The sequence below is a fragment of the Schistocerca americana genome, chromosome 2 (genome assembly GCF_021461395.2).
Source record: "Schistocerca americana isolate TAMUIC-IGC-003095 chromosome 2, iqSchAmer2.1, whole genome shotgun sequence".
In the NCBI taxonomy this organism is placed as follows: domain Eukaryota; kingdom Metazoa; phylum Arthropoda; class Insecta; order Orthoptera; family Acrididae; genus Schistocerca; species Schistocerca americana.
This window is the reverse complement of record NC_060120.1, coordinates 714,763,866-714,777,106: the sequence shown is the minus strand read 5'-3', so window position 1 is coordinate 714,777,106 and position 13,241 is coordinate 714,763,866. Positions and strand designations below refer to the sequence as shown.

Below are 13,241 nucleotides of genomic sequence, written 5' to 3'. Positions count from 1 at the left end.
TGGCAGTGTGATGCTGAAGGAGAGGGTGCTCCGTGTGAGGACGAACTCTTGGAATTCTAAACTTGATTACAGCACGCTGTTTCTCACGCACCGACATAGTTACATTACATAATGCTCTGTGACACGCCAACATTCGGAACCCTCTAGCGGCAGAGGGTTTCAACTTGCGTCAGGGTAGAGAGAAAATCGAATGAATAACTTCCATAGCACGGAATACATCATCCGGTATTCAGAACAGAATAAGAAATTCGGTGGTATTACTTTTCAGCACGCTCTCGTATAAAAACCAATTGTGAGTTACAAAAATGGAAAATCAAGAGAGAAAAGTTTGTGTTAATAAAAATTGTTAGGTAATTTTATAGTTAAGCACTGCTAATTGATATGTCGAGGAAGCAATGAAGAAAGCAGAACAGAAACTGAGAAACACGACTGAAAGAAGAACGGACAGCAATGGTAACGTTCACATAAGATATGGGTTCTCTTAACGAAATGAAGGAATCCATAGGTACATTTGTTGAGAAGAATAGGCAGCCTGCTTAGCAGAAAAGAGGACTGTAAGTATATAAACAGAGATAAAACGAAATTGATGGTATGAAGAAAGAATAAAATTTACTTGCTATAGATCCGATGCACAAACATGCGTGGATGTAAATAAGAAAAAGGGAAAAATTTGAACCATTTAAAGTGGCTGGATACTAAAATAAAGTGGGATACGAAGATTCTACAAAAATCATAACTCGTGAAATAAATCCAGAGAATGTCCTTACCACAAAATGGAAGATTTTTACGGACATTTACTAAACCATCCACGAGTAGTGAATTTGCCTTATCTTATTTAAAAATTATTTACACTCTTCAGCATACATTTTTACGATGGTAGACACGTTTTAGAGCCGCGCGGGATTAGCCGAGCGGTCTAAGGCGCTGAAGTCATAGACTGTGCGGCTGGCCCCGGCGGAGGTTCGAGTCCTTCTTCGGGCATGGGTGTGTGTGTTTGTCCTTAGAATAATTTAGGTTAAGTAGTGTGTAAGCTTAGGGACTGATGACCTTAGCAGTTAAGTTCCGTAAGATTTCACACACATTTTAACATATTTTTACTTGGGTAAGATTTCGCACACATTTGAACATACTGTATTTTTACTTGGGTTTTTACACCATTCGGCAAGTGACAACCACACAACGACCGTTTATCATAATCTAAAGACACATTATTTGAGTGGAACAATGTAGTTGACTTCCTTAAAATTGGTTTCATTACGGAAATTCTTGCCAAACGCAGAGTTAAAGAGTTGTCCAAAATATATTCTGGAAAACCGTTACTGAAATCGGCATCGTTGAGAATGATACCTGTTGCATCAGGTGTGGCCAAGTACTCAAACGGCAGAGAAATAAAATTTAAAAAAGTGAAACAGGCACGCTAGATCACTGATATTATCTCTAGTCTGTTTCATGTACTTTAAGTTACGGAATTACATCAGTGTTGTTAAAGCGTTGAAGTATGAAGTTATGAATAGATTCATCTAACCAAATGGTTGAATTCAGTGAGCCCGAGACGGTGTATGACTTTATAGCCTGCCCACTACTTCGATGACCAGGCAAGTTAACGATTAGTTTCTTCAGGATATTCGCATGTCTTTTCGAAGTTGGCTACAAATAAACAGAGTGTGCATCGGAAAAATCTTAAATTCCTATGTATATGTGTGCATGTTTGGGCGTCTATATTTACCTAATCTATTACTTCAGGTAAGCACATGCTTTCAAATATATTGCTCATGTAAAATGTAAATATATTGTACACGAAAGCTTATTCAAAGCGACGACAAAATTACTCACAAGGAAAAGATAGGAGCATGGAATCACACGTTCCAGTGTTTTTAGATGATAATCATCATTAATTAACTTGATGAAGTGGTCGAAACGCCGGGGCAGTTTACATACATCCAGAACACTTATACAGAAACTGACATCAGCTACAGAAACCTCGTCTCTTATACAGGACGCTTCTAAATTAGAATTACGTATCAGAGAATTTGTAGAGGGGACGGCGCGCGAATCGTTTTGAAAAGGAACACATGTGCAGTAATGTACCAGATTGGTGCTCCAGCACAAACATTTCAGGTACTATTATTTCTATGATCCACGTCTGCTGAATGCAACAGCGATAGCGCCTACTAATTATTATATTTACAATAATGTGATTAATGTGGCAACAGTGACTAATGTTAAGGGACAACCGAAAAATGTAGTACACACGTGGTATCTCCTACATTTTTTCAGTGTTGTCTTTTATCATTTAACCAAGGACTTGTTTTTAGGGTATTCTACCACAGGGCGATTTATAGTAACGATGATTAAGCTTAGTTCTGCTACAACAGTATCTTTATCCGAGGTAGGGCTGTAACATGCGAACTCTGCCTCACGAAACAGCTACGATCACACACACACACACACACACACACACACACACACACACACACACACACACACGCACACACACACAGAAAAGTAATCAAAACTAACAACTTATTTGAAACAGGAGGAAATTCATTTTTGTAACCAGCTTACTAGTTAACCTATGGAATTTTTGTGTGATCCTTTTTTATGAAACAGAGTTATTGGGAGTTCAGCTGTACGGTACCACTACAGTTCCTGGTCTCTACTACATGCCGTCAAAGCACATAATCATGTAACGGGACACCCTTTGCACTTTCAGCGAAGAGGGATGAGATCAAGGACATTACATTTCAAGTTATGTAATACATTTCAAGAAACAAGCCTTAAGGCTGTTGATATAATACGGTTGACTTATCACCATCCGTGCGGAAAAACGATATGAACTTGTACAGAACTACCGTAAGCATTGTAGACAAAGGTGTGCATATTCAGCAGGTTTCGTTTTCAATAAGCTTCTAAATAATAATAATTCCCTATAGCTCAATGGTTTGGCGCAGGTCTTTCAATTGGACGTCTCTTCGGCGACTTGAGTGTCCCTAACTGCCACCGTAATCGCAGCAGAGAAATGGAATGTGAACTGAGAAACACGTGTAGTTGCTAGACAATCTTCACATCATTAAGATATGAGAGCTAAGTTAAAGACAGGCTGAAATATTTCGTGGTACGAATGGGATTCAATCCCGCGACCTGTCGGTTCTTGGACACGAACTTTACCACAAGGCCATCAGACTAAACAAATGAGTGATAAATCGCAAGTACTCAAATCCAGGTTGAGAGGTTTCCCTGTGGCACACTACTTCTACTTTGCACAGGAGCTCTTCGCAGCAGCTCAGAACTTTTCTCTGTATTGTGTTATTTATTCGAATATTCACTCACTTTTTTGTGTTTTATTAATTCTTTAATTCTTTTCTTTATAAATTTTCTATTCAGCACTCCGTAAACTCTGTACCGACTCGTTCCATAACCGAGTGTCTTTGGGTATTACGATTTCACTGAACGTAATAAGTAAATAAAATAATTAGTTTTAACCGTCCATAAATACGCGCTGCTAGTTTACCAGTAACTTTAGTCAGCTATGGGCGATCAATTATATATAGTTCTCAAGTTATGTGCGAACAATATACCTATTCCTTACGTATCTTAATTACGATGTACAGAGCGTCCCATTTGCCTTGCCCACACCAAATAACTTGTTTCCCAGAGGCAAAATAAAAAAAAGTTGTTCTGATATCAGGGGTAAATAACGAGCATAATTGCCTATCTTTTAGCTTTGTTCGTTCGAAGATATGAACAGTAGTACGTCTATTTTCTGTTCGATAATCTGCTTCCTCTCTTCCAGATCTATTCAAAAACATATCAAAGTGTAACATTGGCATAAACGTAAAGTTATTAAAAATAAAACGCAATACCTATTTAAACAAAATTGAATGTTTAATGTAGCACGTTTTAAAATTGGACTAAAATGTATAGAATAATTTCTCCTAGCCTCATAAAGATTCGTAACCCGATAAAAGATAGTCCTGAAAATTAGTGACTGTGAGTTTTTAATAGCTATGAATATACTTGTAAGCTTTGAAACGAGGAACTTGGGGCGCATGCATTAAATAATAATACGGAAGTGAACTATTAACGCATAAGTTATGTACTCCATGCGCCCCTGTTTTTCGTTTTAGATGTCACTAGTGTTTTCATAGCTATTAAAACTTCACAATCACGAATTTTCAGGACTATCTGCAAAGGGTTAGGAATCTGCACGGGGATTGTTGTTGTTGTGGCCTTCAGTCCTGAGACTGGTTTGATGCAGCTCTCCATGCTACTCTATCCTGTGCAAGCTTCTTCATTTCCCAGTACCTACTCCAGCCTACATCCTTCTGAATCTGCTTAGTGTATTCATCTCTTGGTCTCCCTCTACGATTTTTACCCTCCACACTGCCCTCCAATGCTAAATTTGTGATCTCTTGATGCCTCAGAACATGTCCTACCAACCACTCCCTTCTTCTTGTCAAACTGTGCCACAAACTCCTCCCCAATTCTATTCAATACCTCCTCATTAGTTATGTGATCTACCCATCTAATCTTCAGCATTCTTCTGTAGCACCACATTTCGAAAGCTTCTATTCTCTTCTTGCCTAAACTATTTATCGTCCATGTTTCACTTCCATACATGGCTACACTCCATACAAATACTTTCAGAAACGACTTCCTGAAATTTAAATCTACACTCGATGTTAACAAATTTTTCTTCTTCAGAAACGCTTTCCTTGCCATTGCCAGTCTATATTTTATATTCTCTCTACTTCGACCATCATTAGTTATTTTGCTCCCCAAATAGCAAAACTCCTTTACTACTTTAAGTGTCTCACGGGGATAGGAGAATTATTTTATTAGGTCTGTAACAATGCATTCTCCGTTTATATTTATTTATTTATTTGTTTTGAAGTTCGAGGCTTTATTGTGCCATAGCTGGCCATACCTATACCGCGGCGGAAGAATTGTGCGTCTTTTGAGAAGATCGATGAATCAGTCCAGTTTTGCTGTTGTTGTTATGACCGAAGGTGCTGGGCAACCAGATCGTGTACCATTAATCGGAAAAGGAGGAGAAGGAGCAACTCTAGAGAAAACGGCGGGTTGGGTAAGACATTATTTAGATGTTTCCAAGTATATTTTGACGTGCTTTACGACATGGCTTAAACGAGCATTGCCATGCTGCAAAACCTCTTTTTCATACCTATCGCTGCATTGTGGCCGTTTGTCTCTCAGTGCTCAGCTAAAACGCATCAACTGCTTTCGATAACGACTTCCTATGATTGTTTCGGTCCGCTTTTCAAAAACCTTTTCTCTTCCACCACCATGCCAGTCTTCGACGTCAAAAATCGCCGTTCTTGAAACGCTGAAATCATTCTCTGCACGTTCTTTTACTAATAGATGCCTCTCCTTAGGTTTTAGCCATCATTTTACGAGTCTCAGCCGGAGATTTCTTTATGTTAAGCATAAATTGAAACTTCCCGCAAATGAAGACAATCAGGTTAGTAAATCGACATATTCAGTCGAGAATAACTTAACGATGCAAACGCAAATCGACTAATATTTTGATGGCGTTACGTTTAAAAAGCTTATCGTATGACCTGCACCATAAATTGTCGCTACTGTTATCCGTTCCAAAACTGCTGAAGCAAACTTGCAGGCTTCATATAGTCTTTAGTCCGATTTAAAAGGCGCTACAGTCTGGAACCGCACGACCGCTACGGTCGCAGGTTCGAATCCTGCCTCGGGCATGGATGTGTGTGACGTCCTTAGGTTAGTTAGGTTTAAGTAGTTCTAAGTTCTAGGGGACTTATGACCACAGCAGTTGAGTCCCATAGTGCTCAGAGCCATTTGAACCATTTGAACCGATTTAAAACCGTGATGTATTAAATACTCATTTTTATTTAAATACCAACTTTCTGTTTTTGGTCCTTTGTGTGTGAATTGTTTTTTTCAGTGGGTTTCAAATATTTTGATGAGATTACGACAGAGGCATGTGGTAGTTTTCATATTTATTTCAGTTTGTCTTCATCTGACTTAACCAATATTTGGAATCGTTTTACGCAGATCTCGCGAAAACAGAGCGAAGGTAAAAATTAAAGAGATCGAGCTCATTTAGAGGGTTACCAGCAATCATTCTTCTAGTAAACCATTCGCTACTGGAACAAGGAAAAGGGGAAAAGGGCAGTGTACACAAAGTATCCTCTGCCACACATCAGACAAGAAAGTCAGTTGATATTGTATTGTTATGCAGACCTGAGCTGAGTGTAAAGTTTCAAGATTATAGCTCACTGGGAAGTTCGTTTAAAATCAGTTGCAAAATTTGGTCTCTCTTTGCCCAGCCGTTCCTATCCGCTTGCATACCGCATGGAACACATTCCCATACTACACGTGCAATATGACAGTCGTGCAAGGTAGCTGCTATGCCAGGCTTTACCAACTTTATTCACTCCCACCGCCATAACTAGCACACAGACGACAAGAAAGCGGTTAATCTTATAACACTAAAGGGGGAAAATGTTACCGTACATTGTTACTAAACCATCGTAAAATTTATCACTCTATATTTTACTCAAAGGCAATCATAATTTACAGCTTACCCATTAGTTAATTAAGTTATTAGATCTCCAATTGCATGTTACATACCGAATTAAGTATAAAATATTGTCTCTTATATCCTATTGTAATCGTAAATTTTACGACGATTTAGTAATCCAGGGTTAATACTACATTGTTCTCTAGCTCTGAACTACGCTTAAAATTTTGTCTCTAACTCATCGGAAAGTTAGTTTCGAATCAACCTCAAAATTAGTAACAGACAGACAGACAAGAAAGCGACTTAATAGAAAAGTGGCAAAATTGAATTCGACTCCACTGTATTAGCAAGCAGTGCAGGTACGTGGGGGTAACGTCACTCGTGCACTTGCTAGAACTCGCAGTAAACAAACACTGCAAAAATGCCCAGTGGTCGTTCAGTCAACCGTCTGTAGTTGAAGGTTCATGAGAGTGTAATGTTCACCAACAAAAGGAAAGTAGAAATTCTATTCATCCGTTGAGATTGGAAGTTAGTAGAACAGTAATTGTAATAACTTTTCTTAATTACAATATGTGCACATGTGATACAGTACTGTAGCACTTTTAAACGATATGTTATGCACAGTAAAGGCAGTCCTTGATTTCGTAAATGAATAGCACTTCTACCACCTCTCCATTTTTGACATTGTGCTCACACAAACCCTCAACTTAAGATGTGTGACTGTTTCCATTTCTTTATTGGCAACTTCAGCAAGTGGCTGAGTTACGTCACTCTGAGCACGTGGTCTGTGTGCTGGTTCAGGTGAGTCGAAGTTAATTTTGTCTTATGTTTTCAGTAACGTGTTTACGTAACTTGTACACTATGATACGTTTTCTCAATTGGAATTAAATGGACTACCGAGTAAAAGAAGATAGGTTACCATTTAAAAACATGGTCATGAGCGAGTAGGACTAGCACACTGAGGGTTCCATACAAACATATATAATCATCCATCCTGGGAATGGAGAATTTTAACGGTTTTTGCCTGTCGTGGATACCGATACTGGCAATATTTGGTCCTGGGAATTCCAAGACTGCATCAAAATCTCTACAGCAGTTCCTCAGACTAGCGCAGACGCACAAAAAGAACCGAGCAGGGAACTTGAGTTTATATATGTAGAGAGAGAGAGAGAGAGAGAGATGATTTCATAAACGCTTTTCATTTACTTACTAAAACACGACTACAACGTACATTTTATGTTTGCTTGCAGTAATGTTCATCTATTATACTTTTGACTGGTGATGGATACAGCGATTCTTCAAATGGCAAAAGATACTTTGATGTGATATTAAAACAATTTAGTAAGTTTCACATTTTTCACTTTACTTGCAGTGTGAAATGTATGTCAGCGGGAAATACACTATAGGTTTTGATGAGTGAGTTTGCCGGCCGCGGTGGTCGTGCGGTTCCAGGCGCTCCAGTCCGGAGCCGCGCTGCTGCTACGGTCGCAGGTTCGAATCCTGCCTCGGGCATGGATGTGTGTGATGTCCTTAGGTTAGTTAGGTTTAATTAGTTCTAAGTTCTAGGGGACTGATGACCACAGCAGTTGAGTCCCATAGTGCTCAGAGCCATTTGATGAGTGAGTTTGCGAGTATGAAAATATGTGACAAATCATTGAATCTTCTGATTTCATTGACTTAGAAGTTTAAATCTTTTACAATACCAAGGTACCATAGAGTTTAGTATGTGACATAAATTTGAACTTATATGCCAACCCTGTTGCAGAGAAAAAAGTCTTAAAATATGAACAGACAGAAATACGAATAAAAAATTACGAAAATATTTTTACAAATTATTAATTTTCGATTTTTCCTCTCTTTGTACCGGGACACCTTGTTTCCTGCCAAATTTCATTATTCAAGGATAACGGGAAGTATGATATAGATTTTGATGAGTGGGTTTTCAAGTATGAAAATAGGTGACATAAATGGTCGTATCTTTTGATTTTTACGCCACCAAGGAACCATAGACATTTGAATTTGGTATGCTAAACTGTTCCAGAGAGAAAGGTTCTTAACAAACGAATAGACAAATGGATAAAAAATGACAAAAAATATTGTTTTCTTGCGATAGAACTACAAATTATCAATTTTCGGGCTTCTTGCCAAATTTCATGATGGTAAGTCAACGGGAAGCACGCTATAAGTTTTAATAAGTGAGTTTTCGAGTATCGAAATATGTGACATAAATGATCGTATCTTTTGATTGTGTTTCTGAAGAAGTGAAATTTGTTAACATCGAGTGTAGATTTAAATTTCAGGAAGTCGTTTCTGAAAGTATTTGTATGGAGTGTAGCCATGTATGGAAGTGAAACATGGACGATAAATAGTTTGGACACGAAGAGAATAGAATCTTTCGAAATGTGGTGCTACAGAAGAATGCTGAAGATTAGATGGGTAGATCACATAACTAATGAGGAGGTATTGAATAGAATTGGGGAGGAGTTTGTGGCACAGCTTGACAAGAAGAAGGGAGTGGTTGGTAGGACATGTTCTGAGGCATCAAGGGATCACAAATTTAGCATTGGAGGGCAGTGTGGAGGGTAAAAATCGTAGAGGGAGACCAAGAGGTGAATAGACTAAACACATTCAGAAGGATGTAGGTTGCAGTAAGTACTTGGAGATGAAGAAGCTTGCACAGGGTAGAGTAGCATGGAGAGCTGCATCAAACCAGTCTCAGGACTGAAGACCACAACAACAACAACATATTTACACCTCCAAAAGACCGTAAACCTTAATATGTGACATAAACTAGAACTTTCGTGAGAAAAAGGGTTCTTTAGTATCGGACGGACAAGAAAGCGATACTGTAAGGTTTCCGTTTTTACAGACTGAGGCACGAAACCTAAAAAGATGTGCTGCTGTTTATATCTTCGTGATGAACGCTGTTACAAGAAAGGCCCCTGTTAGCTAAACTAGATTTGTTTGATAAATTTTCTTTTTGCTTCCGGAAAAAAAATTATTTGTTATGGTCGGGGTAAATAAAACCCCTTTTAATGTTTAAGGAGATGTTGTGTCTCCAGTAGACACCAATAGCAAGGGGAACAATTGAAGACGTAGTTTTTTTTTTTTTTTCTTCGGCAGGAGACGTGAGCACAAGGGTTCAGTGGCCGCGGCCGCACTCACCGGTAGTTGTGCACCTTGAGGGACGGCCTATCGGTGACGTCAGAGCAGTGCTGCCCCCTGTGGTGGCGCGGCCCGCTCTTCCTGCGGCGGTGCCGGAGCACGACGCGGAGTTTCCGCCTGGGCGGGGACTGCCGGCGGCCGCTACCACCGGACAGCACTTTCTTTCGTCCGGCGTCGCGTCCGCCACAGCACAGAAACAGCGACCGCGCGCCGCGACCACCGCCCGCCGGTCCAGTCCTGGCGGTCTCCCTCACCGCGACGACGCGGCTGTCCAGCAACACTTCGCCGCTCATGAATCCCCCGTCATTATCCCCGGCCAGCCGGTTAGCGCCGTCGCTCTCCCGCAACATTCGCTTCCTTTGGACGGAACTGGAGAAAACCACGTTCTCGGCTGGACACGACGGGAACACCGAGGCTATACTTTCCTCAGTCCTTTCGCTTTTCGAGCGCGTACTTCTAGAGCGCGGGTCCGAGGGAGCAATTTCCTGTCGCGGTCTCCTGGGTCGACGCCCGCTATCTGGGAAACGAGATTTGTCACGGAGATCGGCGTTCTTGTGGGGCGTTGAGGTCGTTATCGGTTGGCCGTAGTCTTCTAGGCTGTCACTACTGTGGCAAATACTGTCCTGTATAGCTTTGACACCCAGTTCTTCGTCTGTCGGAAGAGAACTAGGCGAAACGCCGTTAGAGACAGCGCTCACTGAAATCGCACTGCACCCGTCTACACTTGTTTGCAGAACGTCCGTCGCCTGTGTTCGAACTGTATGCAGTCGAGACCTCTTTTTCGGTGTCAGTGCCGGTCGACGGTTCGTAACCTTCGGCTTTCGATGGCAGCAACAAAACCATCCACTAGTACCATCACTTGGAGCAGCGACGGGGACTCGTGGTGGTTCAGCGACTCCTCTTCTCTCGAACAGTGGCTCCGCAGCCGCATCGTCGCTTTCCCTTTCAACGGACGTCCTCGTCGACTGTGAAGAGACAGACGACGTGTCACCGTCTGTGTCTCGTTTAACAGAGTTCTGCAGGTCGTGGGCAGGCACACTCGGCTGTCGGTCCGTACGTCGAGCAGCCGTTTGCTTTCGAGACCTCGCGCCTCGCAGAGACACTTCGGTAAACGTGGTAGGTGCACTGCTGAGCGAACTCGCACCGTTGGTTTCAGTCTTGGCGGTTGAGCTCTGAGGAATATTGGTTGCGCCAAGTAGATCGGTATTATCAGGAGTGGCACTGCGCTGTATGTCTCGATCGGGATATTCCCCATCACGAACTTCTTCAGGGCTGGCGCAATCATTTTGATGATGTCCATTACCGACTCCTCTCGTGTCTTCAGCACCGTCTCCAGAAGACGACAGACGATGCTCTTCGTTTTCCTGATCCTTCGCTTCCGCCCCTTCGGCAGCTCTGGAAGCGAGCTTTTCGGGACTGTACGGCCAGGAGCGACGCCTGTAAGTGTACCGATACTCCCTGGGAGCGGGGGCGGCGCCGTCAGCGACTCGCACCACGTCGCCCCTGCGGCAGCGCAGACAGCCCAGGAAGCTGGCCAGCATGCTGCATGGCCGCGCGGGCACTGCTCGCGGCCCGGGGCGCCCCCTCGCGTCGCCGTCGATAGCCGCGGAGCCTTCTCACTTTTACTCGCCGCAATTAACTTTCCACAAACTCGTCCGATGCTCCGGCGCGCGCGCTCTCGGACGCCACGCTCGCGTGCCCCCCGATGTTTCGCTTTTGGCGCCGGCCCGCGAGAAGAGGGCGCACGCACGTCGGGAGCCGGACGGACGCACGCTGGACTGGACTGGAGCGGACTGGAGTGGTGTGGAGTGCGCGGCTGCCGACTGCACAGGAAGCGCGGGGCGGCAGGAAGCGGCAGACGGGGTGCCGGCCGGCCGCCCGACACGCCACGCCGCGCCTAACGTATTCCGCGCCGCGAGACAAAGCGATCGTGCGGCCCGCTCGCCGGCTGCCCATTGTGTTCGGCGACGGCGCGACGCCGCCGCGCGTGTGCCTATGTCTCCGCGGTAAGCTAACACGTCTGCAGATTCGCCACTCACGCCCATTGTCGGAGAATAACGGAGATGCCAAGTTAAACGTCTAAGCGTTCTTACGATATTCAGAAGGAACGAGAAAGCGAATCTGGAATATGTAGCGCGGACCAGTAACAGAGTAATTGCGTTTCGTTTCAGTTACACTGCTCTGTAAAACTTACACTAAGGTGACAAACTCATGAGGCACCAATATGCATAGTATCGCGTACAGCCGGCTGGTGTGGCCGAGCGGTTCTAGGCGCTACAGTCTCGAACCGTGCGACAGCTATGGTCGCAGGTTCGAATCCTGCCTCGGGCATGGATGTTTGTGATGTCCTTAGGTTAGTTAGGTTTAAGTAGTTCTAAGTTATAGGGGACTGATGACCTCAGAAGTTAAGTCCCATAGTGCTTAGAGCCATTTGAACCATATCGGTACTCGCATTCGGGAGGACGACGGTTCAATCCCGCGTCCGGCCATCCTGATTTAGGTTTTCCGTGATTTCCCTAAATGGCTCCAGGCAAATTCCGGGATGGTTCCTTTGAAAGGGCACGGCCGATTTCCTTCCCCGTCCTTCCCTAATCCGATGAGACCGATGGCCTCGCTGTTTCGTCTCTTCCCGCAAACAACCCCAACCCATATCGCTTACACAAGACATAAATGGGTAGCACATTGGTGGAGTTAGCATTTGTACTCATGTGATGTGCGAAAAGGCTTCCGATATGATGATAAGCCCACGACGCGAATCACAGACTTTGAACTGGGAATGGCGGTTGAAGTTAGACGAACTGGACATTACATTTCGAAAATAGTTAAAGAATTCAATATTCCGAGATCCACAATGCCAAGAGCGTGCCGAGAATACCAAATTTCAGGTTTTGCTTCTCATCACAGACAACGCAATGGCCGACGGCCTTCACTTAACGACGGAGAGGTGTCAGAGCTAACAGAGAAGCAACGTTGCGTGAAATAACCCTTGAAATCAATGTGAGACGTATGACGAACGTATCCGTTGAGACAGTGTGGTGAAATCTGACGTTAATGGGCTATGCCAGCAGATGATCGATGCCTTTGCTATCAGCGCGACATCGCCTGCAACGCCTCTCCTGGACTCGTGACCATATCGATTGGATCCTAGACTTCTAGGAAACCGTGGCCTGGTCGCCTGAGTGACGATTACAGTTGGCAAGAGCTGAATGGTACGATTCGAGTGTGGTGCAGGCCCCAAGAAGCCATGGACACAAGTTGTCAAAAAGGCACTGTTATAGATATACTGAAACGGACTGGGTTCTTTGGTCCAACTGAACCGATCATTGACTGGAAATGGTTATGTTCGGCTACTTAGAGACCATTTGAGGCCATTCGTGGGCTTCATGTTCCCAGACAATGACGGAATTTTTATGGATGACAATGCGTCATGTCAATGGGTCACAATTGTTCGCAGTCGGTTCGAAGAACGTTCTGGACAATTCGAGCGAATGATTTGGCCACCCACATCACCCGACATGGATCTCAGAGAACACTTATGGAACATAATCGAGGGGTCTGTTCG

The 13,241-nt window shown here is 43.4% G+C and overlaps 1 protein-coding gene across 1 annotated transcript in view; it reads right to left on the bottom strand.

The window, feature by feature from the left end:
- Positions 1-9,774, bottom strand: part of LOC124594372 (espin) — a 493,386-nt gene extending 483,612 nt beyond the window's left edge. The window contains exon 1 of the mRNA XM_047132740.1: positions 9,680-9,774. The gene's annotated coding sequence lies outside the window, so the exon portion shown is untranslated. The remainder of the gene's footprint in view (positions 1-9,679) is intronic.
- Positions 9,775-13,241: the final 3,467 nt, after the last annotated feature.